Raw genomic sequence first — 25,857 nt, forward strand, 5'->3', positions numbered from 1 at the left:
GGAATGAGGGCCTGAGCATGTTCTCCACACAGGCTGTAATGCAGCCTGCATAGAGAACAGGAAAAGTGTGCAAGCCTGTTTTGGGTGGGCCAACCAGTCATGTACACTTAGGAGTGGACAAACCACTCCTCACATGCTCTGAGAGCATAGCAGCCCCGCCTACCCTCCGGCCTGCAAAGCAGCATGGAAACCAGTACTGACGCAAACATAAAATGATAGTAACTGAAAGCAGCACCACGCTCAGACATTTTTAAAAATTCACCTTCCCTTTCTGCACATAAACAATCAACAATGGCAAATTGTACCTTCTATGTGTGTTGCAAAATGCAGCACACATGGAAAGAGCAAAAACCGAGGAGAAATTAATAACTTCTCCTTGTATCACCATTCTTACTCCTGGTATTCCATGGCATTCATTTTTGGCACTGCCTCAGCCTTATAAATCTGGAGTAGCGTCAAATAGCAATGGGTGTTATGTTGGAAAGCCCACAGCAACATCCATTGCACGCCTCTTTGACGCAGAGGACTGCAGTGTAATGGGGCGTATTTGCGAGGGGGCGTTGAGCCACAAAAAGTGGCTTAGCGCCACTTTGTCAATATATAAAATAGCGCTGCGCAACCGGAGTTTCAAAAAATTGATGCACGGGGGGTGGCTTGGCGCCGATGAAGATGGCGGCTTAAGATAGGAGCTCCGCCAGAGCTGCGACAAAAGCCCCTAAATAACAGCATATTATCCATGACAGATGAGGCTACCGTCATTGCAGAACCTGCAGAGCACATACCGCACCGAATAATATGCATATCGTGTGCTTTCGCCCTCGCCTCCTCTCCTTCTAACCACAGCGCACTCCGGGGTAAGGCCCAAGCGAGACATGGTGGAAGTGGGCGGCGCTAGAGTACGGGCCTCACCCGAGAGTAGATCCACTGGCCTGGGAGGAAATTGGAGAGGCTGCTTGCAGGAGTGACCCGGAGTGAAACCGCCGCTCCCTATCTACCTTGACCGGAGGACACGGATCTGAGGTGGTCCACGAACAAAGAGGGGACTAAGACGCACCCGGCTCCAGTCAACGGGTGCTGCCTCTTCTTCCCGCCTGACTCCGGAGTGGTGTGGCAAACCCAGCGCCACCAAGACAAAGCAGCCATCGTAATAGGGGTAAGGAACCACATTCCCCCCTCCCCCGATCATCCCGCCCTTTACCCTGGGCAGCAGTGCAACCCGACCGCCATCCGTTGGACTGGAAATACGCACAGGTCCTGGGACCGGGCAGACGTCTTGCGCGGTGCTTCATCTGGCGAAATAAAACCAGGGCGGACACAGGCGGTATCAGACACAGCGCTCCGCATCAACATACATCGTCCACTGGGGACCAGTGGCTTGGGTGTCCCCCCCCGCTTGTTCAAAACACCCCTCTCCTGGGACCCAAACACCTCCGGGCTGAGCCAAGATCGTGAGGGTTGGGAATCGGCGCGATGTAGGTGCTGGAGCCCCGGCGATCTCGCTGCCTTGAGACCTGGAACTGGCGATAGCCGCCCCTGCGCCGGGGGACAAGCTCCTGAACAGTAAAGTACCCCATGCCCAACTACTGCCGAGGCCAAACCGTCATGAAACACATTCGAGTACACAACACAGAGGTCGGTTCCATTGGCGGCCGGGCACCTGACACATTATCAGCACCTGGCATGGGGATGACCTTTGGGACTGCCTGATTCTACTGGAACAGGCCAACTAAGGGGACCTCACAGGCGGTACTATCACTAGGTACCATTCGGAGGCGCTGGGAGAGCTACATCCCCATAGAAGTGCCGTTGCCGGCGCCAGACGGGGGGCACTAGCATTTTGGGGTTGAGACTGCCTTGGCACTCATGGACCTATTGGAACCGCAATTAATTAAGACGCCACAGTGGCTGCTATAAACACTCCAGAAGAAGACAGCTACTGACCACCAGCATCTTCTGTGTGGCGGCGACTGGTCTATCCTGCGAGATAGACGTACATTGCGCAAGTACACGGTCTACCAGTCGTCACGCGAACGATCTGCTCCTGATATGCAGTTACTTGACCTCTCACTACGAGGAAACCCAAGGGAGGTCCGCCGGTACAGACTAACAAACTGGACAAATACGCAGTTCCCAAACAGCAAACACCTGAGAGCGGGATTTCAAGTGAACCTACCAACGATCCTGAGCCTTCACTGAGCTCCATAATGGCGGCGATCCAAGCCCTGGGGGCAACACTGGAAACCAAAATTAATAAGGTCTCCATAGAAATGAACCTACTCTGGGCAGACATGAATAAAACATCAGAACGCGTAACGCAGACAGAAGCAAATGTCACAGAGCTCCAAGCCAAGACTCGGAAACTGGAAGAAAGGGTCCAACAACTGGTTCACCAACATCGACAAGTGGCTCTTAAGATGGAAGACCAGGAAGGGAGAGCTCGCCGCAATAACATCCGGGTGGTTGGGGTTCTGGAGGGAGCGGAAGGAACGAGTGTAGACCTCTTCTTTGAAGAATTGATATTAAGCCATCTCAAGCCTAAGCGACTCTCGACCTTCTTCACTGTGGAGCGGTCCCATAGGGCCCCAATCCCCCCGCCGAAACCAGGAGCTGCACCCAGGACTATCATAGCCAAAATCCTCAACTACAGAGACCGTGACGCGATCCTGCAAGCGGCTCGTTTACATGGGGATCTCCGGTACGAAAATGTTACCATCAGATTCTTCCCGGACTTTACCCTTAAAGTCCAACAGGAGCGCCGCTCTTTTGATGGTGTGAAACGGTCTCTCAGAGATAAAGGCATCAAGTACATGAAGTTTTTTCCAGCAAAACTCAAAGTGGTGGCAAATGGTAAATCCTGGTTCTTCACTACTCAATCGGAGGCGCAATCCTGGTTAGATAAAGGTGTCATACGGAGGACGAGACCGGAGAATGCCAGTACTTGGAGAGATTCTAAGATGAGTTCGCCGAGCTCCCAAGAGGGCAGAGGAAAACCCGACAAGTGAAGCATGCGATCCTGGAGATCGAGGTCCATGAGTCCGGCAGCCTCTTTGACTGGCGGAGAATGATCCCCCCTCTCGATGGGCTCCAAAGCTGGGACTCTACGCACCATCCTGTAACCTATAATATTTGCTGTTTATAAAGGGGAGAAAACAAAGGGGGTGCTGGACACAGCGAGACTGATAGTAAAAAATAATGCCTCTTTCCAAGATGGGGCTGAAGTTGGGCTCTGGGGGGCTACAAACGGGGCCACCCCACACCCCTGTAGTAGTTGACAAGTTAATTGGGGTGACAGGCTCTCTACTAGTTCGGGATGTGGGCAGTTTTGAACCTATGCAGCAGGGTAGCAGGGAGGGAAGGGATGTTCGGGGAAGTGTTTTTTTTACTGTTTGCCTCTCTTTTTCTCCTTAATGGGAATTGGGGAAGGGACAGGATGAGGGAATTTGGGTTGCATTTGTGCAATTGTTACATGCTATTGGATACACATCGATGGACTATACTGGACTTTGCGCAGCGGAACTTATACCTTATTTTGGACCCAATGAGTACACAGTGGAGCAAGAGTATTAAGATATTGAGCTGGAATGTCAATGGGCTTAGAGACAAAATTAAACGTAGTGTTGTACTGCAATACATCAAACGCCAGGCCCCAGATGTTGTTATGTTTCAAGAAACACACCTGGTAGGGAACTCCTGTAAGGCGCTCAACAGCTCACAACCAGCTCACGGGGCGTAGGCATTCTTGTTAAAAATTCCTTTCCCCTAGCCGTGAGCTCGACATTTACAGATGACAGAGGTAGATATATTGGGGTCACGGGTTCCTGGGAGGGCTACACTCTCACACTAGTTTACATATCACCTGGCCTTCAGAACACCACATTTAAAGACCTAGGCACTCTCCTGCTTTTCCTGCCGGAAGGTCTCATGGTGATGGGAGGGGAATTCAACTCAGTCGCCTCAGGCGCATTGGATAGACACCCACCACAGGAGCTTGGGATCTCGAACAGGGGGCTACCCGCCTTCCTCGAAGCGTTGGGACTGGTTGACGGGTGGAGAACTCATCACCCAGGGAAAATCCAGACACATTCCACTCCGGGGCCCATCATAGCCTTTCCTGCATCGATTATGTTCTTATTCCTGCCTCACAGGCTGCGTATCACCACAAAGTCAATCACCTAGCAAGGGCAATCTTGGATCACTCACCGGTTTGGGTCCAGATGATACTCGGCCAGGCGAGAGTTGGGAGCGTGGCCCCCATCAATCCATTACAACAAACAAATCCATGGCACCTCCGAGACCCTAAAATCCGTAATACGGGGGCAGGCGCTGTCGCTCATTGCTGGCGCAAAAAAAGAAAGACAGAAGGAGATTGTGGAAATGGAGGTAGAAATTGACAGGTTAGAGGATGACTTAGAGGCTGAGTTCACGCAAGCAAATCTTCACACACTACATCTCAAACAAGATGAATATAAGGCTCTAGTGACGGACAGGGCCAAACACCTTGGGAGAGAAAAGCTGGGTAGAGTGTATGACTTGGGCGATAAAGCAGGAAAACTAATCACCTGGCTTGACAAGAAGGAGTGGGCGAGCAGATTAGTGCCAGAACTAATAGGAGCATATAAGGAGTCCATTACCGACCCACAAGATATTGTTAACCAATTTGCCACTTATTAAAAGACGGTGTATACAACTAACTCACCACATACAGAAGAAGATTCACATGACTTGCTACGAGACATTACACTCCCTACCCTGTCCAGTGAAGACCAACACTTTTTAGATAGTGCTTTAACGCACAACGAAATAGCTCAAGCAATTAGAGCACTGCGCTCCGGAAAAGCCCTGGGCCCCAACAGCCTACCCATTGAGCTCTACAAGCTTAAACCAGACAAATTAGCTCCGTATTTAAAAGCCATGTTTGACGAGAGTAAAGAGTTGGGGACACTACCATACGAACAGATAATAGCCACGCTGGTCACTATTCACAAAGAGGGTAGATCTAAAACCGATTGCACCTCTTATAGGCCGATCTCTCTCTTAAACGCTGAGCCCAAAATCTTGGGCAAACTCCAGGCTCACCGACTGGGCAAAGTGATCGGATGACTGGTCCATCCGGACAAATCAGGCTTTATGCCGCACCGCAATACTGCACTGAACTTGCGCAGACTACATGGGGTGCTGGGTAGAGTGGCCACTATTCACACTATTCAAGAAGATGCCCTAGTGGTGTCATTTGATGCAACCATGGCGTTTGACACCGTCAAATGGCCTTACCTATTTGCAGTACTCACAAAGATGGGCTTTGGCCCCGAATGTATCCAATGGGTGAGGGTCCTATACTCCAAACCCCACGCACAAGTTGTGGTTAATAACAAGAAATCAGTCCCATTCACCTTGAGCCAGGGTACTCAACAGGGCTGCCCCCTCTCTCCTCTCCTGTTTGCCCTCGTCCTAGAGCCCCTTGCGGCATGAATTCGTCAGGAACCTGAGATAAGAGGCCTGTGCTGGTCCCCTGGTCCCCTGATTGGGAGGACCGCATCTCCCTATATGCTGATGACATCCTTTTATACTTGGCCTCCCCGAAAAAATCATTAATATGTGTATTAGACATCATAGCAATCTTCAGTAGATATTTCGGATTTTCTATCAATTGGAATAAATCCCACCTGCATGTCCTTAGTGGAGACCCCACAACCACACAAATGGGCTGCCCAATCCAGATTCACATGTTGGGTTTCAAATATCTAGGCATTTACATTACATTAGACCCCAAACTCCGCTATATATACCCAAAACCTTCTCCCGCCATTACAGAGGCTCAAACGTGACGTAACTAGTTGGAAAGCCCTCCCACTCTCGCTGCTGGGCAAAGCTGCCCTATTTAGGAAGATGTCACTGCCCCGCTTCCTATACGCATTGCAAAATACCCTGGACCCGGTCCCAGCAGAGTACTTCAGAGATATCGAGAGCCTGGAAAGAGACCTGCTCTGGGACGGAAAACCCCGCATCACTTTGACCAAACTTACACTTAATTGGTCCGATGGGGGGGATCAGCCTCCCGGATATCAAAAGATACTATTGGGCAGCGCACCTCGCAGCCATTAACCAAGGCATGTACAGTCGGATTGATGATCCTGGATATGCTATGGATAGGTGGACACTACCGGGCAGGAACTACTATAGAGTGTTATACTCCAAACCCAAACAATACCCTCTGACCGGACCAACAGACCACTCAGTCCGAATCTGGCACGAGGTCACCAGAACTCTGGGCTGGGAGCGAAAACTCACTCTGGCAACCCCATTATGGGACTCCGAACAACTAGGTAGCTTGTGGAAATCAAAGGGGTTTGCTAAATGGGACCTTATCGGAATCTCACAAATCAGACGTGGGAAAAAGGTGAAGTGAAGACATTTACTACTTTACAGCAGTAACATGAGTTGGCTGACTCAGAAGGTTTTAGATATTCACAAATACGTCACAAACTAAAATCCCAATTCCCGGTGGGCTCCTCCCCTCCCGAACCCTATCCCCTAGAAGACAGACTGTTAGATGGGCATCTACCCGAAAAAGCCATCTCACAGACCTCCAAAAAACTAATCAACAACATGACAGACCCACTGGGGGCGCTACATGAGAAATGGGTAGGGAATGGCATTGAATTAGACAATGAGGACTGAAAGGAGGCGGTGTCCTCGCCAAGAGTGGTGGCGATTTCGGCCACACTTAGGTTGATCCAACTGAAAATTTTGCATAGGATTTACATCACTGGGCCCAAACTGGTCCGCATGGGAAGAGCCGACAGAGGGAATTGTAAAAATGGCTGTGGACAGGTGGGAACATTCTTACATATAGTATGGGAGTGTGAATACATACACCTATATTACCTTAGGATCCACGAAGTACGAAGCGAAGTGCTTGCAATCACACTACTCCCAGAAGCAGGAAGAGGCCTCCTAAACATATGGGAGCCCACAGATTTAAATAGACACCACACACAATGGGTCACACTAGGGTTCATGCTGGCAAAGCGAAATATAGCACGACTATGGGGAGCGACACAGGCACCCAAAGTAAACGCTTGGAAAGAAGACCTAGACTGGTGTATGTTTAGAGAAAAAACAGTCTACACAACCCGCGGTTGCCCCAAAAAGTGTTCCAAGGTCTGGGACTTTTGGAACTCCTATAGAGGATGTATTTGCAACCCTCCGCTTAATATTGACCAGGATGACTCCCCCACCCCATAGTGATTCCCCATGGCGTTCTGGTGTAGATGATTGTTCATTGCTGACCTCCCAGATTGTACTATATCTTGTTTCCTTTCCTCTGCATTGTATACAATATAACGATGTATGTTAATAAAAAAGTATTAAAAACAAAAAAAAAGTGATGCTCTGGTGGTGGGCTTGTACAGATGCCCCTTGCTTCTCCATATCGAGTGCAGTAGAACGTAAGGCCCTGGTACACTAGTGGTAAATGACTGAACCCACCACAGATACTGCCCTGTAACTACTCACTGCCCATGGACCCAGAAAAAAGCCTTACAGGATCTACATACGATCTTTAACTCAATAAACAATTTTAATCAGAATACCAACACTGCTTATTACCTTTTGTTTTTCACGCACTGAAATACACACCATATCAAAGAATGTGAGTTAAACTGTCATATAATTTTTAGCATAAACATGTTAAGCTGTGCCTTTTAAAAGCCAATTTTTTAAGTACATGGAAAAATGCAGTGTTTAATATGTCAACAAAAAAAATACAAGCTGGAGCAGAAATGTTTCTTAGGAGGTCCCCATCCACTTGCAGCCCTGGATCGAAAAGCTTCCACCGCTTTGACTCTGATATGACCCAACTCCTGCAACATAACTTTGGAGGCAAGAGTCACATGGCTTATTCTTCTTTTTTTACATATGTACTTGTCACTTTTCTATTCACCTTGAATGTGATAATCATTTGAGCACTTCTACTTATGCAATAAAAAAATTATTTCATGGCTCTTAATAATTTTGTGAATAAATTGTATCAAGTACCCTATTACAATGGTTGTTCTCATTATCCTGTAATGATGCTTATTCTTTACTGCATGATTAATGTTTCCATTATCGATAGTAGCTACATCCACCAATTTTGTGATTATTTGTGCAAATAAGTATACAGTGATCCATTGTTGTTTGATACAAACAACTTCCACCGCTGGCATTGCTTTTGGGTGTTCCTGCTACCTATCAAACAAGCTGTTTTGGTGGTGTGGAAGGGCCCAGCATTTTAGTGTCAAACATTGTATAATTTTTAGATATCTTGAATTTTGTTCACACAACAGATTACCAACGACTGTACTAGTCAGAAATTATATGAAGGGGTGTAGACACACTCTGGTTGAGTAAACTGTGTAAAATATATCTGGCCTCCATCTCGACGAGTAAGTCCCCTCTTTTTCTTTACACCCATTCCTCTCCCAGACCCTTTAATCTTGCCTTGAAAGGCACCATTTTCCCTACCAAACCCTCTGGAACAAGAACACCCCAAAGGAAATTACACCGCAGCAGTGGGACACTTTATGGTGCGATAGCCCTAAAACTTACCACAGCCTCTCTCTGAGGGTAACCGCAAACAAACTGAGGTTTCAGTGGTATGCACACATGCCTGCCTATCGGCTATCTACCCTGGCACATCAACTCTTTGTTGGCGATGTGAACTGGAGAGAGGGGATTTTACACACATTTGGTGGACCTGCACCCTCATCACCACCTATTGGAAAGAGGTACTAAGTCACAAAAAAGCTGTTTCATCTTCCTGCCGTATAGTCATCTTGGGTCTTCGACCCCCTCAATCTCACAAACATGACACAAGCTGACTGGGTTCTCATTAGAAGAATATGTTTCAAGGTTAGGGTCACTTGCTTCGACATGTGATTTTAAGCACACTAATTATGAGAAGGTATTAAGAGATCAGATCCTGATGAAAACCAATGGTAAGAAAGTCCAGGAGAGGTTGTGGGCTAGTGCTGATATGTCCCTTAAGACGGCTATGGAGATTGCCAAAGCAATAGAACATTAAAAACAAATTGCATAAGAGATAAGGGGTTCATCCAGTGGTGAAACACATGTTGTTTCAAAACATAATGAGAAATTAAAAAAAAGGAAATTAAAAAAGGAAGAGGTCAAGAAACCATCACTAGCATGCTATAGATGCAGAAATCCCTTGCATTTAGGTAATTAAAAGGTTGAACTGCCATCGATAAAGTACTTCTAAATGCAATAAAAAAAAGGGCATTTCAGTAGAGTGTTTAGATCCAATGTATGGAAAAAAATTGGTAAATATACGCTGAGACCAGTTAGAAGAAATTGAGGAAGTGATGCAAGATCCAAATACTCTGTTGAATGTAAGTGATGGATCAGTCAAAAGGGAGTTTCCATCCTGCAAAATCAATATAGATGGAAAATAAAAATTCTGTTCTTGTTGATTCCTGTTCTTGGTACACTATTATTGAGAAAGGGATTATGGATGAATTATGGCCTAATAAATGTTTCCTGTCACCTGATGTTGCCTCCTTGGGGATATAGAGGACATAAAATTGATTTGGCAGGATATTTTTGGGAATGGTTGGACATAAAGTCAGAAATATACAGTTTACATATATGGTAATACTTAAAATTATACAAAAGGATTCATGCAAAAAAGGTATAATTGGGCCAGTATAATCATCACCTTGGGTGTCCCCCATTGTTATTTCAGTGAAAGCATCTGGGGAATTGAGGCTCTGCATTGACTTACGTAGTATCAATAATGCCGTTTGGGTAAACACCCATCCCCTGCCAAAGCTACATGAATTGGTTTCAAACCTAGCGGGTGCCAAGGTCTTTTCTACCCTGGATTTAGCTAGTGCATACCTCCAGATCAAGTTTGAGAATGAATCGAAAATGCTAACATCATTCATTACACCGGAAGGATTATTCTGTTATTGTAGTATGACTTTTAGTCTAGCCAGCATTGACACTGTTTTCTAGCATTTAATGAAATAAATGCTGGAGGGAGGGAGTATCTAGTGAAATTCCCTTTCAGGACGACATTTTGGAATATGAGTGCAACATTGAAGAACATGATAAAAACCTGGATAGAGTCCTGCAGGCATTGTCAGATGACGGATTAACACTGAAAATGAACGAATGTAAACTTCGAGAACATGAATAGAGTGTTTTGAAAAATCTCATAAGGGGGTCAGGTATCAGGCCATAGCATAGTCATGTTGAAGGTATTTTGAAAGCCCCTGTACCTGACACCAAAGAGCATTTGATTGCTTTTTTGGGATTAAGAGAGTATTATGCAAAGTTCATCCAAAACTACACTGAGAAGATCGAGCATCTTTAGGGAATTGTTGAAGAAGAATGCAAAATGTGAGTAGAATGAAGCAAGGGCATGTGCCTCCAATGTGTTGAAACAAATAATAAGCAATGCACCCTGTTTTAACCTATATGTTGTGGGAAAAAAGAGTATAATAGCTGTGGATGCAAGTAATTGTGGTCTAGGAGCAGTCTTCATGCGGAGAGGAGAAAATGGGAGAGAATGGATAGTTTCCTATGGTTCACGAACATTCAATGGACTTGAGCGTAATTACTCTGTAATAGACAGGCAACTAATTTTGTGTGTTTGGAGTTCAGAACACGACAAAATGTTTTTGTGGGGGACTAATTTTGTTACAAAAACAGATCATAAACCATTGGTGCACATGTTGTTTCCAAGTGGAGGACGTGTAAAGACTGCTAGATTGGCCAAATTGGCAGCCAGATTACAAGAGCTTCAATACAAAATTCAGTACATTCAAGGGAAAAACAATATTCTTGCTGCTGCATGTCAAGATTACCCATGTCAGTTGAAAATCCAGTTGATGAGTTGGATGAAGAATATGGAGTAGTAATTACAGTTGCTGATGTGAATTCGACAGTTATAGACAATACTGCCATTCTTGAATCTTAATGGGTTGATGAAATGAGGAAAGACTCAGATTACTCACTGAAGTTTTGGTAAGTGGATGGCCTGAGGGACATAAGGTTCCTGGAGAGTTGAACGGGTTCTTCAAGGTACATGAGGAGTTAGGTGCATAAAATGGAATAGTTATGAGAGGTGACATGTTCATTCGTCCTTTTGGTCTCAGTAAGAAATTAATTGATCCTGCAGATGAAGGTCATTTGGGAATATCTAGAACTAGAAGACGTATCAGAGATAATTTTTGGTGGCCTGGAATTGATGTCATGGTTGATCAACAGGTAAGATTGTGTGGTGAATGTGCATTTAGCAACAAGTCAATCAAACCACTCATTCCTCATTCATGCCCCATAGAATTTCCTGCAGGACCATAGATAAAATTGGGCATAGACAGCATTTCTCCATTTGCAGTTTACCTACGCCTGAGGTGTTTAGGATGGTTCTCGTAGTCAGAAGTCAGAATGGTTAAGGCAGTTACATCGGAAAGTATTGTAGAATTCTTGGATGAGTTATTTTTCAGAAGGGGAATACAACAAGAAACAGTTTCAGACAATAGTCCGCAATTTACCAGCAATTATACTATAATTATTAGTCTAGATGTGGTATCATTTATAGAAGGATCTCTGTATCACAATCAGAATCCAATGGCCAAGTGAAGAGATTTAAAAGCGTGGTGGGAGGGTTAAGTTGGAGGAAGGCATTGCAAGCAGTGCTCTCAGCTTCACTCACTCTCAATTCTGTGACTGACATAAGCCCATTTGAATTGTTGAGAGGAGGTAAATTGAGTACTTGTCTTGTACCATGGTGGTTGGAGAACAAGAAGCGCCATGATACTGAAGTAGATTTAAAAAAACTGAGAGTGATAGAGGACTATAAGCACAAAATGAAACTTGAGATGGATATGAGAAAACACATTTGCAGCAAAGTGAATGTGAATGTAGGGGCATTGTGAGTTTGTCTCAAGAAAAACACATCAGTAAGCAAGGGATCAGCAGGCTGTTCAGATACGATGAAAGTTGTGGAAGTGTTTAGAAATGCTGTGCATGCAGTCAGTAGAACAGTGTGGAATCTTAATTGTGTTTCCCTATTTAAAAGGAAAATAGAGGAAGAAGGAAGACAATGGGAGGATGAAGTGTACCAAAAATGGCATGTAACTTTGGAAACAATGATGGAGTAATAGCATCCATGAGTATACCAACTAATCTATTTCTCTCAGTCAGATCTGATGTCAATAGTGGATGTACAACAAGTAGTAGATTACGCAGAATACCTGTAAAGTTCAAGAACTATGTTGTTTAACAATTTATAATGTCTTGTTTTCATTTAGTGATTTCATGCTGGAACTATTTTCATTTGTGAGTTTTATTGAGTTTAATTTTTTGGGGGGAAGATGTGTTACATAGGTTGTTATTTGAACTGGTGAGAGTTTGTATAGAACTGCCGGGGGTTGATTATTGTCATATGAATTATTTGCGTGCAAACAATAGACTGTCCTGAGGGCAGAAATAGTGGAGATAGAACTTTGAACTGCATTTATGAACTGGGAGCTGTATTTGTAGCATTTTAACTGAGGAATAAACATTTGGAGCATTTACGTTGTGGACTTGTTGCTGTGTGACCCTTTACCCCCTTAACAATATTGAGGTGGATAAAAAAAGGATTACATTAGTTAGGAAATAGTATCAAGCAATAGGAAATAAGATGGGAAAGACAACAGATTTTCATTTCTACTGATGAAGTCACCTGATGATGTCATCAACTCACCTCAATGTCGGCTCCAATGCAGGCAGCAGTCTCGGGGTACAAAGGCCAGTATTGAAGAGAGGAATTAGGTCACCCACACAGGATGGGGTGGACAACAGCAGCTACACAGCAAGGCAAGTTTGTTTAGCCTCCAGGTGGAAGTGGCACTTCACGGACTGGTGGGTTGCACAAGGCACTGGTGCACAGGATAACCTTCTTGCAACATATGACTTTTATATAGTGTATACTATGAACTGAGTCCCCTCCAGGTGCTCTGGGGGAGTTCGGGTTGAGGTTGTGTGTTTATGACGGGGTAAGATTGGGAACTCTGGAGCTAAGGTTGAAGGCAACGTGAGCTACTCAAAGTGCCTGTCAGTGGGTCCTTAAAGTATTCAGACTAAAAGTACATCCCGTCCTTGGCCTCTTTGCAGCAGAGCTAAGGAGGTCTCACTGTCATGCAGACTAAATGCACATACACTCCTTGGCCTCTTTGCAAAGCCAAGGAGGTCTAAGTGTCATACATAAGTCCTGTTGGCCCTGCACCCTAGAAAGCAAGTACCAATCAACTCCATGGAGCTTCTGGCATGCCATTTCTCACTCTATGCAACTCTGACCACCATCTTTCATCTAATCTACAGGCCTTCCAGGCAACACAAGGACATCATTGATGAATTTATATATCTTCTCTCTACCTTGTCCATACAAAATGTTCATACCTTCCTCTTGGGTGACTTCAATCTCCAAGACAATACAAGCTCAAAAAACACAAGAGACAACCTCATCGACACACTCAACTTGTTACAGAATTTCACACAACCAACACATTCCAAAGTCCACATCCTGAACTTTTCTTCTCAACTTCACCAACAATCAAGTGCAAACCACCCATGTGCCTGGACTTGAGCCACCACTCTGCGATCCCTATTTCCCTGCTCATCATCTTACAAACAAACCAAGGTCAACCAAAAGGAGAAGACTAAACCTTTAGATGCTTCAAACACTTCTCCACAGACAGCCTGCAAAAACGTATCTCTAGCCCTATCAACTTCATGTCCAACAACAACTCCCTTCTAAAAAAATTCAAAACATTTTGGAAATACTATGCGACTATCCACACACCAATAAAAACAAGCAAGTACAAGCCAAAGTCTTCAGCACCCTGATACTCTAAAAGCATTGCTAATAATAAAGGATTTATCCACACAAATTAAAGAAAATTAAATAAAATCAGAACTCCTGCTGACCTCATGTTATGTTATGTTATATGTAGGGCTCCCAGCATTTTTACTGATTTTTACAGATAAATACAAACAGAAACCAATGTGTTTCCTGTCTCCTTTCATTTTTAAAAGCAGAAAAATACAGAAGATTGTGCTTCTTGTGAGTGACTTTTCATGCGTCCTTCATAAATTCCAGGCCAGCAGCTGACCAAATAGACAGCATGGGAAGTTAAAAAACAGAATAAGATTTCCTTAAATACAGGGCATATTTTAACATATATTTGTATATAAAGCTAATATTTGCCTGAGGGGGTAATGTTTTGCTACATTGGCTGCTTAATTTGCTAAAATGCAACAGGCATCAAAGTGTGGGTGAGTTGTTAATCAGTTAAATAATGTGGAAATATACCATTTTATCACTCCATTTGTTCTTAAAACACAAAATAAATACAGGTAAATACCAATAAGATGGGTAAAAATTAAAAATGGATAAATACTGATGGAAATGTTTAAAAATAAATACCATAAAACCGGGAGCCTTAGTTATCTGTTATGTTGTTATGCTACTATGTTATGTTATGTTTCTATGTTATTTGTTATGTATGTTACTTTATGTTACGTTATGTTACATTATTTTGTTACATTTATGGAGCACTTTAAAACCTATAAAGTGGTGCTGAAGAATTATCAGACCTGTAAAAAAGTGAGCATGATACTTTTGATACTGAAGTCCCTCCATACAACACAAAGACAACTCATCACATCAGCCAGCGTAAAGTACTATACCGACACCATCAATAAAGACACAAACTGAACTAGAACGCTTTTCAAGACAATCAAACACTGCATGAAACCCCCTGCCGGGCCCATCTGTTCCTCGTTCCATAGAAAAGTGAACCGCTTCTTCAGTAAAAAGATACAGAAGATCCAACAGCACATCTACAACACCAAGTCTGCTTCATCTCTCATGCCCACCACTTTCTGTAGGATCCCACAATGGTCATCCTTCAGAGGTCTATCTCTTTCAGATCTCGCCAACAGACTCAACTATCTCAAAGCCTCTTCTTAATCCAAGCGTCTTCCCAGTCCTAAACTAACCTACACTAGACCCTGATGACCTCACTAATTACTGAACTATCACTCATATACTATTTGGCAAAAAGAGCATTGAAAAAGAGTTCAACTCCAAGGCCACATTAATGCTAATCATCTCATGCATGACTACCAGTCCAGCTTTAGATCATGCTGCAGCATTGAGATTAATACCTTACCTATTGTAGAAAATATCCTCCTAATCACAGATGAAGATGAACCTTGCCTCCTTATATTACTGGTCAACTCTGCTGCCTTTGACACTGTAGTGATGATCGTTATCTACCTATGTACAACGCTAAGTTAGCATAACCGCGTTAGATGTTAGAAAGCCATCTTGCCGCTTTTGCTGCCTTTGCACCCGACACTGTAGTCACATGTTATTAGAATTGAGAAATGCTTACTCGACTTTGCTTCACATGAGAACTGTCTGTTGTTAACATCTTAAACAGTGAATAGCGACCTTGGTCTGTACACAGTGTAACAGAAACAGTCTGGATCGCTAGACGGTGCATGTTGTTGAGTTCAGGTTGATCGGCCCACTAGTTTAGCCATAACACGCACGCAGCTGCAAATACCTGAAAGTCGAATGCCTTTAATATTGCAGTGTTGCATGTTTTTCAAGACATTCGGAAGAAGAGCGTTCCTAGGAGCAGAGCATAGCTGATCCTGTGATGTGAATTCTCTGAGCTGATCTATACGGTATGGGGTTCCCCATTCAAGCCTAGAGACCTTTTATTAGTCTAATAATACTATTAGTGTGTTAGAGAAAGGAAGGTGGCCTAGAGCCACTGTCATTTTATTATGATTGCTCCTTTCATTTTCTATGGTATTGTAACTATGCTGATGGTTTTGATTTTAATCGTTTGTCTGCTAATGTTAGCCAAACTGCTGCATATTAGGACACGAGGTTTATAAAATAAACTCTTTAAACTTTTCCCGTGTCTCTGTTTATTCTGTTGTGGACTGGTACGAGAATAATTACGAAAAGGTGTTTCTGATTCCCACCATTCCTGAGAAATATACTAAGTCGCTTGTTCTGGGTTGTTTATACATTGGGACCGCCGAGCTAAATCTCGGATAATGAATGGAACACTGATGCTGGCCGGATAGGGGTTCTGGGTTCTGAGGTGAGTTTTTGGTACACCGCAATTCACTGAGGGCCTGGGTTCCTGCGCATAGTTCTGCGTATAAGCAGAATCCCTGCAACATGGCGCACCTAACATTTGGTCTATTGATTTGAGACGCCTTAGTAGTGCTTGTATTAGTCCACAACACCGTCACTCTGGTTTCCTTTAACCTACCTGTGTGCTACTGTTTATTGTCGATTTATTGTTGGAGTCCTAATGGCGGTCGATATTCCGGCTCATAGCCGAGCACCCCTGAAACGTCATCTGGCGCAGTATGGGGTGCCAGACGATGGTATGGCTGTGATTTTTGTAGTAAGTGCTGATGCGTTGTTTCCATTTGAGTTGTTCTACTCTTGGGTTACTTTGCCAGCGGTGAGTGAGGACGATGATACGTTCCACACCTATACTGCCACGGCGTTACCAGCCAAATATACGCCATATAGGACTCAAGAAATTCCTATTTCTGCCTGGCAACATAACATTTGGTTTAATGGCGCCCTTCCCCATGCGGTTATACCGGCAAGAATGGGCCCTTTGTCAATCCCAGGGGCCACATGGCCGGTGTTAGCCGGATTTACGCCTCATCCCCGCTACCTGCCGGTAACGGTGGGTCAGTTGCGTGTACTGCAGTACGTGTCGCGCAACGTGCAGGTGGTCGCTACTGCTGTTGCGGGACAACCGACGGACCACCACGCGGTGGTTATTAGTCCTGTTATGGTCAATTCGGTAGTGGGCAAGCGACCACAAAATAGGAATGATTTCCATTATTGGCTTGCTGAGAAGTTTGATCAGATAGTAGCGGTTTATCCGCGTACATCTCCTGTGGAGAAGCACAGGATCCTTACCATTGCTTTGCCTAAAGACTTGGTCCCAGATATGGCTGATTGCGAAAACTGGGGTAAGGTCTTTGCAGCGACATACGCGAAGTGCTTTGGCACTCCGTCTCTGTCGGTACTGCCCTCCGTGATTAAACGTGTTCAAGAGAATCATGGAGCGGAGGCTGCTATTGAATTGGGAATGCGGCTTGTCGGTGTGTTCGATGTGGTTGCTACCATGATTATGGGTAACCTCAAAGGAGATGCTATGCAATTCCAAGTGCTTAATAAATTAGACGCAGTGAACGAAGACGACAAGCCGAGGGAATTCGCGAAAATTATCGCAAACGCCTATAGACAGGTTGGTCGTAGCGCCTTAGGTGTTAAACCAACTGTGAAGAATCCTGATTCGATACAGCAGACAAAGGCAAACTCGTCTGGTAAGGACGATCGCCCTAATTTTCCAAAACAAAGTTGGAGGGCGAAAAAGCAGGAAAAGCAGCAACAGAAACAGGGGTCCCGTCCTGCCTCTCCAGTTCAGTCAAGTAGTGAGCGCACTTATGATCTGCGTGATCGTGCTACTATAAAGTCACCTGATCGATTTCAGGTTTCTGACCAACGTTCTCCTCGTTCTTCACAGGAAACATCGGCTTCACAGTCCGATGGCGGAGGCGCTGGCAAAAGTCGGGGTACGTCACAGCAACGTGAGCAGTCCCGACCGGCTGACGGCAAAGGCAAGCAAGAAGACTCGGCACGTCAACGACCCCCGTTTCAGAAGAAGAAAGTTGCTGCACTGACAGATTGATAAAAGTGACAAAATACAAATAAAAATGGTTACTAAATAAATAACTTTTTTTGTTTAATTTTCTGTGCTATATTGGCAGGCGAGAACTTGTTTAAGTCTCATATAAAATAATATAGGTCCAGAAAGAGCTTTCCCAGATAACTCTTTGGTCTCTTCCCCCCTTCTCTTGGACCTTTAATTACCCTAGGGGGGGCCTTCCGTTCAGATTTACTGACAGCGAGGTATGCCTCAGATGGTACGGACGCAGCTTCAGAACCTAACATGGGCGCTAACGCTGCTGGACAGCGCGGCGGAAGTTACAGTAGTGCGACAAGCACTGCGTCCATATCTGGTGGCGACAGCAACTGATATATTTGTGAGTATTGAAACTGCTGACACTCGTGTGTCTCCTCCTGACAGACTATATAATATAATCCTACATATTGAGGGTGATATACAACGCACAATACAAGGGGTTTTCTGGGATAATCTGACCACTACCTATGATATTCTGTTGGCGGAGGCAGATTGGCCCCCGGCTTTTGTGTTGGCTGCTCCTAGAGGGGAGGAGGTAATCCTCCCGTCCTTTGCGCACACAGTGCCTAAGGTCCTAGCTGATAAGTATGCCGGGGAATGGGCTCAGGTGCAAGCACCTGCGTTGTATCGGACTCAAGTGGGCTGGGATAAATTGTCCCCTGGCCATGAGATTCCGTTGCGGACTACGCCCCAGCCACAACCCCAATACCCCATGCGTCGTGAAGCTAGATCTCACGTAGCGTCGATCCTTGAACAATTGGAATATCAGGGAGTAATCGAAACATGTGTGTCACCTATGAATAATCCCTTATTTACTGTGACGAAGCCTGACGGGTCGTACCGCCTAGTTTTGGATTACCGGCACCTTAACTCTCATTGCCGGACCTGTGCAGTACAGAATACCCACAGTTCGGCTCTCGTCGATAGTCTCGTGAGAAAAAGGTTTAAAACCACACTTGACATTTCCAACGGCTTTTACAGCCATAACCTGTCCTCTCTTAGTAGTGAGTGGTCGGCTTTCACCTCTGGTGGCAAACAAAAACAATTCAAAAGATTACCAATGGGCTATAAGAACAGCCCGGGTGTCTTTGCCGCTCGCGTGGTCTCCCTCTTAGAGGGTATAGACCCGGATGCGTACTCGTACGTGGATGACATTTATCTCGCGGATGACGAGTTAGACCCGCATCTCAGACGCGTTGACCGCATTATTGTTTTGTTTGCGGACTTCGGGTACAAATTCAATTTTGCGAAGTCTCACATTGCAGAGTATACAGTGTTGTTCTTGGGGTACGAACTCAACCATAAAGGTCGAGGATTGGCTCCGCACTTTCTAGAGAAGTGCGCATGCCTCCATGCTCCTACTTCACTAAAGAAATTACAATCCCTGCTGGGTTTTCTGAATTTCGGGCGAACTTACATCCCGGATTATGCCCAGCGTATCAAGCCGCTTTACGCCTTGGTACAACCTTCTTTTTCCAAATCCTGTTGGCTGCCTGAGCATTCAGCTATATTGCAGTTATTGCAAGCTGATCTTCTTGCTTCTAAGTATTTACTGACACGTGATAACCACACTAACCTGGTCATACGGATAGTGCCTGGCGCAGTTGGTTTTACATACTTAACGTTCAATGAGGGCGACACCGTCCCCATTGCTTACAAATCTCACTTGTATACTTCAGCTGAACTGCGTTTTTCCGCTGTAGAGAAGGTTCTGACAGCAGTGCAGATGGCGATTCTGAAAGAAAGAGCGCTGTCGCAAGGGAAACGCATGTTGGTGGTGACACCCTATCCTGCCCTAGAGGCAGTGACGAAAGCGAGTGTACCGAATTCTAAGGCTTTGCATCCAAGGTGGATACAATGGGCCACTTCCTTGACATCGCCGTACGTCACTTTTATCTTTGACGTGGCATTTCAGACTCAGGAGTTTTTGCAGTATGAATTCGTTCATCCGGCTCCTCTGTCCTTGCGCCCTCTCGAGGATTACCATTGTGTCATATACACTGACGGGTCTGCGCAATCCGCAACGGGATCAAAGCACGCCTATTCAGCGGCTTGCGCAATTGTAGTCGGTACTTTCGTAAATGGTGAATTCCTGTCCGATGTCGTGCACACGCAGTCATTGGGTGATTGTACCGCTCAGTTGGCGGAGCTTCGTGCTCTAGTGCTTGCGCTGGAGTTTGCTGATCCCCGAGTCACTACTCTTATAGTGAGTGACTCCTTTTACTGTGTTCAGTCTTACAACGACAATCTGCATTTTTGGTCTCAGAATGACTATCGTGATTCCAAGGGCAGCATTATTAGGCATAAACTGCTTTGGGTTCGAGTGGCAGATCTAAAAGACCGTCTGCCTCTCGTGAATGTAATTCACACTCTTGGTCACCAACGAGTTGGTGTCCATGCTGTCGGCAACAGCTTGGCTGACGAGGCAGCAAAAACAGCAGTGGCAACATACTTAGTAGCAGTAGTTACAAGATCCAAAAGTAAGATTGATGATGACATCTTGGCAGCTATTGCTGCTACAGAGCAGGGCACGAAGCCGCCGAAAGGTTTCCCTGCTCGTTACCATTATCACTTAAGTCCTGATAAAGTCCCCTTAGTGAGGATTAATGACGTTGGTGACAGATTGATTCCCAATGCGGACTGCAGACCTTCTTTGATATTAGCAGCCCACGAGGGCATGGCGTCCGCGCAAGCCGGCGTTGCGGCTACTGTATCTTTGCTACAACAACGTTACTGGTGGTGGGGTTTGTACAAACAAGCCAGAGCTTATGTTCTTAATTGTGACATTTGCCAGCAGATTAAACCTTCTTCTGCGGCGCGCCCACCACAAACTCAGTTGTACATATCTAGTAAACCATTGGGTTGTGTTTATTTAGATCACTACAGTCCTTTTACCTCTGATACTGCTTTCAAATACATCTTGGTTGCAGTGGATTCTTGCACACGTTTTCTGTGGGTATGGCCCCAAAGGAGTGCTGATTCTCGCACTGTCATAAAGGATTTGCGTGTCTTTGTTGGAAGTTTTGCGTGTGGTACCTTTCATTCTGATCAGGGCCCGGCGTTCGCCTCTAAGGCGTACAAAGAGGCCATGAGAAATTTGGGGGTCCAAGTCAAGTTTTCGTCTCCATACCGGCCTGAGGGCAATAGTGTGGTGGAGCGAATGAACAGTGACTTAAAGCAATCTTTGACAGCCCGAGTTTTGGGTACTGGCCGGAACTGGCTTGCCCACTTATATGACGTGCAACGTGCACTTAATAATCTCCCTAGAAGGTCTCTGGGTGGGCGGACCCCATACATGATGCTCTTTGGTGTTCGAATGTTTGTTCCAGACCTTGATGGTCTAGACATGGCGGCGTCAGCCGCACCCTTTGACGTAGATGAACACTGTGCTGTATTGCAGACTCTACAAGAAGCCAGAAACAGTCTAGCGAAGGAACACGTACCCTCCTCATCTGAAGCTGATGTTCAGATTCCGGTAGTCGGCTGGCTACCCCGAGTTGGTGATCTGGTCCGTGAGAAGGTGGAGAACAAGAAGAAGTTCGGCCACTCTTATCGTGCACCGGTTCCAGTGCTTGGAGTGCAGGGTACGAGAACTGTCATTTTACCTCCTCTTCCTGGTCAAAAGGATAACAGGTACATTTCGATTGACAATGTCAAACTACAACGAGTGGCCGATTCTTCTTAGTATGACTCCAGCGGTTTCCTGCCCTTCGATGCTGAGAAATTCTGTTGTGGCCCGAGCTTCTGACATAGTGCCTGATGTTGCCATCGAGATGCATGCCGTTACTGGTCCCTTGTTGCCACAAACACCTAGTGGCGTGCTTGAAGAAGTTGAGTATGCTTATCCTGCAGATGTTACCTTGCCTGTTTTACAATCCACCACAGTTGCCCTCTCACATGACTCATTTGATTCTCATTCAATGACTTCCATTGCCCCGTCCAAAGTTTCGATTTTTGTGGCTTGGTTCAAAAGACATTTTCTAATACCCCCTTGGACTTACATTTGGCTGGTGCTCATATGTGTTTTTTTGTTTATGTCCATTGGCTTTGTGGTAGTGTTTTTTAGACTTATCAATGGACACTACCTGAATGAACGGTCTACAATTCGACTAATTGATGGAACTTTGGCCCCCCACTCCTCCTCACACGTAATGAAGAGGGACCAGACTTTTGTGAACATTACTGCCTGGCCTGTTTGTGATGGGATTGCTTGAGATGCCGTTAAATTTCAAATTCATGGCCCCACTGAAGTGATTAATGTGCCAAATGTATTTAGCGTTTCTATGGGTGATGTCGTGAAGCAGAACATTCACTCGGATGATTGGGATGTTCAAGCCATAGAAGCGCTGTTTTCTGATTTAAAATATTATGCTGCTTTTGATGATGAGGATTTGTATTTAGATACTGCTAATTATGATGAACAATTTTGTTATCAACATTATGGCACACATTTCCTGCACAAAGCGAATGCGTTTAGAAATTTTGTAAATTATACACAATGGGAACATTGCCCCGCCCCTAGGATGGGCAGTTCAGCCAAGTTAGTGGAAAAATTCACTTATTTTTCTGACTTTAGTGTGGCCCATCCAGCCTCCTTTTATTTTAAGGTTGCGCCTGAGGCTGCTTCTAAAGTTAGACTGACACACACCAAATTGTTGTATTCCAAGTCCTTTATGGACGAGTTGGCAATTGGCGGGTATGATCTGTGGAAAGCTGCAGTCGATCTTAAATCGGTTTGGGTCTCCAAACGATGGCAAGTACAGGGAACAGAGGCTTTGCATCGTGCCTGCCTCATCCCGAATCATATGTTATTTTTAAATTCCTCGATTTTTCAGACAACCTGTTTTGGATTGGCTACGTCTAAAAAGTTAAATTCTCCCTTCATGCCAGATCTGGGTGCTTATCCCAATTAGGGTAATCATACGGATCTATCCCTTGATATGTTGCAGACACAGGTTTCCAACACGTCCTTCAATATTTCTACATTGCATCCGAAGGGATGGTTGGTGTGGCAAACGAGTTCGGACTCCTGTCAACATAGGTTTCTGGATTTGAAACAGGGGTATACACAGGTTCGTGTGGACCCCGTTTTGAATCCTCTCACACAGTAACTACCTACTCAGTAGGGAAGTTATGCCAGTCTTGGCTGCAACATTCCACTTTAGCGTCTGTTAAACTACATTTAGCTCGATTAAATGACAAAATAGATTTGAATGATTTTGTTAAGGGTCCTGCTGTTGGCAGACCCAAGCGATGGATGTATGCTGTTTATAACGAGGTTTGGAAGTTGTCCCAAATTGAGGCTGCTTTCAGATTGCGTGCAATTGATCAAGCCAATATGGAAAAGGTATTGGCTGTTATAGATAATAGCATTAACACCCTGTCTTCCAGAATCTATACTTTAGATAATATTGTTTCATCTGTGGTGAACATTGTGCAGGATGATTTGTCTGTATTGTATCATGGTCAGAAGCAATTGCGTTCCATTATGCAGTTTGCATGGACATTGCAAACGTTGAAGGCAGGGAAAGTCCCTTGGGATTACATGAATACTTCATCTTTATTCCTTCCCTTTAATTTAACTGCGAAACAGCAATTCATGTCCATGAAAGATGCTACATATTCATTGCTGCACATTGACAAATTAGAACCTTTGCCTTTCTCTGTTGCTGAATTGAATTATGCCGTGTGGCTAGTACATGGTTTGATCACTTTACCGTTTTCCTTGTTCAAGTTTAGTTCGTGCATGAAACATTATGCTTTAGACAGATACGAACAGTTGGGTACTGCCTTCCTGCATGAAGTCTGGTCGCTGCCTTTCACATACAGGTGTGTGAGGGACGGCAAGGAGGTTTACTTGAAAGGTGAAGAGTGCACTTCCGCACCGGATCACTCTGTTGTGTGTAGGCACATTCAATTGCATGGTGCATGTAATGTCCATGCCCCTAATTTAGCTTGCGTCCTGAAAGGGATCCCGGTGCCTGTTATTACTCCATCTTTCACGCTGCTTGCTAACGGTAGTTATTTGCTGTTAAATAATGAAGCTTGCTGTGGGATGCTGGTAGGAATTCCCTACATCGTGACTGTATCAGAGGGTAGTTTGCTGTAATAATGTTCTTTTCCCACCCCCGCATGGCCGGCTGGATGTATCCATATGGCCTTCAATTCCAACCTTGAAAGCAGAGTTCAACAAGATGAGCAGAATAAGAGCTCTATTGTCTCAGAAAGAAGTCGCTTTAACTTCCTCCCGGGAAACATTTGTCCTTCACGTAGCTAACACGCGCACTGAGGTGCAAGCGCTTTTGAATACTGATCTCCCACTCCATTTTGGGACCTTGATTACTACTACCTTTAATGCCTCATCCACAAGTGGCATAGCTCATTTTTTTTAAATCGTGGGCTCCGGCCTCGTGACCTCTTTTCAAACTATTTTCGGAGTGATCCCGGCCTTTTTTCATTTTATTTTTTCCAGTGTCTTCGGAGGTCTGCCTTTACTTCTTGCCCTCGTGGCTGGAATACTATTGTTGATCTGTGCCTTGCGCTATGGATGCACAACTTGCGTGGCACAACAACATGTCCCGGCTGCACCATCTTCGTAACCAAATGATTGAATTCTATGGCTCCTTACCGCTGGCGACTCTGAGCGCAGCATATGGATTGTCCTTTCGGTTTGCCTACTTTACTTGTGTGCAGCCTGTCTTTCATTGCCTAGATTGTCCGTTCCAATGGGCTCTGGATTTGTGTCTGTCAAACCCGGTGTCTCCTGATCCGGATTATGTTCGGTTTATGAGCCCCTTAGTGGCCCACGAGTTGGACTGTTCTGGTGTCGGGATTATGGCCTGTGCTGCAGCGCATGGAGTTCTTGGTAATTGGGACATCGGAGTGGCGGCGATTGACTTCTTGACGAACAGTTACCTTGAGGTGCACCCCGGTTGTCCTCGCCAGGTGCTGGAGGCTCCGGTGGTTGAAGAACATGTCTGTTCTTTCCCCGTCCTGAACTGGATGGCAGATACTTTTGCGGAACGTTCCAATGATTTCCTCTTGGAAGCAGTAGCAACGTATTGTGCATACACTTTGATGGATTGACTTTTGAACTTCCTTTCGGTCCTCAGTCCATCATCGATTTTTAGCTAACTACATGGTTTTTTTCTCTCTACGTTTTAACTTTTTCCATGGATTTTGTTTTCTCTTTGAACTTTTTCACTTCCCTTATATGGACTTATGGTTCATGCCCTTGGTTCCATTCTATCGAACTTGAACTCTGCGTTCTTGCTAGTGCGCCCCTAGTGGTTAGTGGTCCGATCATGGGGGGGTGTGGTGATGATCGTTATCTACCTATGTACAACGCTAAGTTAGCATAACCGCGTTAGATGTTAGAAAGCCATCTTGACGCTTTTGCTGCCTTTGCACCCGACACTGTAGTCACATGTTATTAGAATTGAGAAATGCTTACTCGACTTTGCTTCACATGAGAACTGTCTGTTGTTAACATCTTAAACAGTGAATAGCGACCTTGGTTTGTACACAGTGTAACAGAAACAGTCTGGATCGCTAGACGGTGCATGTTGTTGAGTTCAGGTTGATCGGCCCACTAGTTTAGCCATAACACGCACGCAGCTGCAAATACCTGAAAGTCGAATGCTTTTAATATTGCAGTGTTGCATGTTTTTCAAGACATTCGGAAGAAGAGCGTTCCTAGGAGCAGAGCATAGCTGATCCTGTGATGTGAATTCTCTGAGCTGATCTATACGGTATGGGGTTGCCCATTCAAGCCTAGAGACCTTTTATTAGTCTAATAATACTATTAGTGGGTTAGAGAAAGGAAGGTGGCCTAGAGCCACTGTCATTTTATTATGATTGCTCCTTTCATTTTCTATGGTATTGTAACTATGCTGATGGTTTTGATTTTAATCGTTTGTCTGCTAATGTTAGCCAAACTGCTGCATATTAGGACACGAGGTTTATAAAATAAACTCTTTAAACTTTTCCCGTATCACGGTTTATTCTGTTGTGGACTGGTACGAGAATAATTACGAAAAGGTGTTTC

The sequence above is a fragment of the Triturus cristatus genome, chromosome 4_2 (assembly GCF_964204655.1).
Source record: "Triturus cristatus chromosome 4_2, aTriCri1.1, whole genome shotgun sequence".
NCBI lineage: Eukaryota > Metazoa > Chordata > Amphibia > Caudata > Salamandridae > Triturus > Triturus cristatus.